The sequence below is a fragment of the Geospiza fortis genome, unplaced genomic scaffold, assembly GCF_000277835.1.
Source record: "Geospiza fortis unplaced genomic scaffold, GeoFor_1.0 scaffold628, whole genome shotgun sequence".
Taxonomy (NCBI): Eukaryota; Metazoa; Chordata; class Aves; order Passeriformes; family Thraupidae; genus Geospiza; species Geospiza fortis.
The window spans coordinates 33,314-37,839 of record NW_005054596.1 but is presented as its reverse complement, the minus strand read 5'-3'; positions in this window follow the sequence as shown (position 1 = coordinate 37,839).

The window sequence follows — 4,526 nt, the reverse complement described above, 5'->3', positions numbered from 1 at the left end:
AAAACCTGACATTAATTAGCTAGTTAGTTAATGAATTAATTAATTACCGGCCCTCGGTGCGGGTTTAGCTCTTGCAGGGCGGTTCCCGAGCGCTGCTTCCCACGGGAGCCGCTTAAAATGGGGAGTTAAAGGGGCTGGGAGGGCATTGGAACCGCGCTGTGCGTGCGGGAACGCGGTGCGGGCCCTCCGGAGTGCGGGAACAGGCTCTGAAAACCGGGGGGAGAACGTGCAGGTGAGGGGGGACACAAAAAGTGAGGGGGAGAGACGCCAAAAGTGGCGCTGAATGTGAAGGAGGGACAGAAAAAATGAGGGAGGGACGCAGAAAGTGACAGAAGGGAGATCCTGAAAGTGAGGGAGGGATACAAAAAGTGGGAGAGAGAGATCAGAAAATGACCCTAAAAGTGAAGGAGGGACATAAAAAATGGGGGAGAGATCCTGAAAATGAGGGAGGGACACAAAAAACGGGGGAGAGGCAGCAAAAGGGACCCTGAAAGTGAGGGAGGGACACCAAAAAATGACCCTGAAAGTGAAGGAGGGACATAAAAAATGGGGGAGAGACCCTGAAAGTGAGGGAGAGGCACAAAAGGTGAAAGAGGGACAACAAAAGTGACCCTAAAAGTGAGGGAGGGACACAAAAAGTGACCTTGAAAGTGAGGGAGAGACACAAACAGTGAGGGAGAGATGCCAAAAATTACAGGGGGAGACCCTGCAATCGAAGGAGGGACACAAAAAGCAGGGAAGGGATGGCAAAAGTGATGGAGGGAGACCCTGAAAATGAGGGAGAGACACAAAAAGTGAGGGAGGGACACAAAAAGTGATGCTGAAAGTGAAGGAGGGACACAAAAAATGGGGGAGAGGCAACAAAAGTGACGAGGGGAGACCCTGAAAGTGAGGGAGGAACACAAAAAGTGAGGGAGGAACACCAAAAAATGACCCTGAAAGTGAAGGAGGGACATAAAAAACGGGGGAAAGATCCTGAAAATGAGGGAAGGACACAAAAAACGGGGGAGAGGCACCAAAAGGGACCCTGAAAGTGAGGGAGGGACACAAAAAGTAGGGGAGGGACACCAAAAATGACCCTAAAAGTGAAGGAGGGACATAAAAAACGGGGGAAGGATCCTGAAAGTGAGGCAGGGACACCAAAAATGAGGGGGGGGACCCCAAAAATGACCCTGAATGTGAGGGAGGGACACAAAAAGTGGCAGAAGGGAGACCCTGAAAGTGAAGCAGGGACACAAAAAGTGGGGGAGAGACACAAAAAGGGACCCTGAAAGTGAGGCAGGGACACCAAAAAATGACCCTAAAAGTGAAGGAGGGACATAAAAAACGGGGGAAGGATCCTGAAAGTGAGGCAGGGACACCAAAAAATGACCCTAAAAGTGAAGGAGGGACATAAAAAACGGGGGAAGGATCCTGAAAGTGAGGCAGGGACACCAAAAAATGACCCTAAAAGTGAAGGAGGGACATAAAAAATGGGGGAGAGACCCTGAAAGTGAGGGAAGGACACAAAATGTGAGGGAGGGACGCAAAAAACTGGGGAAAAACACCACAAGTGACCCTGAAAGTGAGGCAGGGCCATGAAAGGTCCAATATATATAAATGGATATAAATATATGTATATAATTTGGATATATATATATAAAATTTCCCCCAAATGAGAGTGGGATGACCCAAATTTGGCTGCTTTGTGTACCCCCAGATTGTCCTTGTTGGGGGAAAAAGTGCAGGTTTTGTGTTTATTTCCAGGATTTATCCCCATTGCTGCTCTCACCTCCAGCCCCTGCTGAAAGTTGGATTTCGGGCCAGCCCAGCAAATCCTTCCTACCTTAAATCAAAAATTACAGGAAATAATATGAATTTCACTCAGAATTCTTTTAGAGCAGAATCTCCCCTGTTTCCAACCATTTTGTACCAAAATAATCCCATTCTTTTCCCCCAAAGTACCAGGTGGGAGGTGCCAGGAGTTTGGGATATGTTTGGGGTTGGTTTTTGCTCTGTTTCCTGAGCTGGATGTGTTTTGAAACCCCCAAATGAGAGTGGGATGACCCAAATTTGGCTGCTTTGTGTACCCCCAGATTGTCCTTGTTGGGGGAAAAAGTGCAGGTTTTGTGTTTATTTCCAGGATTTATCCCCATTGCTGCTCTCACCTCCAGCCCCTGCTGAAAGTTGGATTTCGGGCCAGCCCAGCAAATCCTTCCTACCTTAAATCAAAAATTACAGGAAATAATATGAATTTCACTCAGAATTCTTTTAGAGCAGAATCTCCCCTGTTTCCAACCATTTTGTACCAAAATAATCCCATTCTTTTCCCCCAAAGTACCAGGTGGGAGGTGCCAGGAGTTTGGGATATGTTTGGGGTTGGTTTTTGCTCTGTTTCCTGAGCTGGATGTGTTTTGAAACCCCCAAATGAGAGTGGGATGACCCAAATTTGGCTGCTTTGTGTACCCCCAGATTGTCCTTGTTGGGGGAAAAAGTGCAGGTTTTGTGTTTATTTCCAGGATTTATCCCCATTGCTGCTCTCACCTCCAGCCCCTGCTGAAAGTTGGATTTCGGGCCAGCCCAGCAAATCCTTCCTACCTTAAATCAAAAATTACAGGAAATAATATGAATTTCACTCAGAATTCTTTTAGAGCAGAATCTCCCCTGTTTCCAACCATTTTGTACCAAAATAATCCCATTCTTTTCCCCCAAAGTACCAGGTGGGAGGTGCCAGGAGTTTGGGATATGTTTGGGGTTGGTTTTTGCTCTGTTTCCTGAGCTGGATGTGTTTTGAAACCCCCAAATGAGAGTGGGATGACCCAAATTTGGCTGCTTTGTGTACCCCCAGATTGTCCTTGTTGGGGGAAAAAGTGCAGGTTTTGTGTTTATTTCCAGGATTTATCCCCATTGCTGCTCTCACCTCCAGCCCCTGCTGAAAGTTGGATTTCGGGCCAGCCCAGCAAATCCTTCCTACCTTAAATCAAAAATTACAGGAAATAATATGAATTTCACTCAGAATTCTTTTAGAGCAGAATCTCCCCTGTTTCCAACCATTTTGTACCAAAATAATCCCATTCTTTTCCCCCAAAGTACCAGGTGGGAGGTGCCAGGAGTTTGGGATATGTTTGGGGTTGGTTTTTGCTCTGTTTCCTGAGCTGGATGTGTTTTGAAACCCCCAAATGAGAGTGGGATGACCCAAATTTGGCTGCTTTGTGTACCCCCAGATTGTCCTTGTTGGGGGAAAAAGTGCAGGTTTTGTGTTTATTTCCAGGATTTATCCCCATTGCTGCTCTCACCTCCAGCCCCTGCTGAAAGTTGGATTTCGGGCCAGCCCAGCAAATCCTTCCTACCTTAAATCAAAAATTACAGGAAATAATATGAATTTCACTCAGAATTCTTTTAGAGCAGAATCTCCCCTGTTTCCAACCATTTTGTACCAAAATAATCCCATTCTTTTCCCCCAAAGTACCAGGTGGGAGGTGCCAGGAGTTTGGGATATGTTTGGGGTTGGTTTTTGCTCTGTTTCCTGAGCTGGATGTGTTTTGAAACCCCCAAATGAGAGTGGGATGACCCAAATTTGGCCGCTTTGTGTCCCCCCAGATTGTCCTTGTTGGGGGAAAAAGTGCAGGTTTTGTGTTTATTTCCAGGATTTATCCCCATTGCTGCTCTCACCTCCAGCCCCTGCTGAAAGTTGGATTTCGGGCCAGCCCAGCAAATCCTTCCTACCTTAAATCAAAAATTACAGGAAATAATATGAATTTCACTCAGAATTCTTTTAGAGCAGAATCTCTCCTGTTTCCAACCATTTTGTACCAAAATAATCCTATTTTTTGCCCCAAAGTGCCAGGAGCTCAGGGTGTGTTTGGGGTTGGTTTTTGCTTTGTTCCCCCATACTGGATGTGGGATGACCAAATCTTCAATTTCCCTTCCTCAGGAGTGCTGCAGGAGGCTGTGCTGCCTTGCTGGGCTCCCTTCTGTGAGGAGATCCCACCAGAACTTGCCTTTAGGGCTTTGCTTGCTCTGTGAGAGCCTTTGTGGGGTGGGATTTTTGGGGAAAACCTGGTGGTTTGGTCATTTTAGGTGCAGGCTGCTCCCTGCTGATGCCTCAGTGGTGTTACTTCTTGTCAGACCTCAGGGATGTTGGAATTGTGGATTTTTGGGGGCAGGGGGATGTGACCTGATCCTGGGAGGCAGAGCACTTTATATTCCAGGGGAGGGGAAAGGGGAAAGGGAAAGGAAAGGGAAAGGAAAGGGAAAGGAAAGGAGAAAAAGGAAATTCAGAGGATTCCCAAAGGAAAGGAAAGGGGGAAGGGAAAGGAAAAAGGGAAGGAAAGGAAATTCAGAGGATTCCCAAAGGAAAGGAAAGGGGGAAGGGAAAGGAAAAAGGGAAGGAAAGGAAATTCAGAGGATTCCCAAAGGAAAGGAAAGGGGGAAGGGAAAGGAAAAAGGGAAGGAAAGGAAATTCAGAGGATTCCCCAAGAAAAGGGAAAAGGAAATGAAATTCAGAGGATCCCCAAGGAAGGGAAAAAGGAAATTCAGAGGATCCC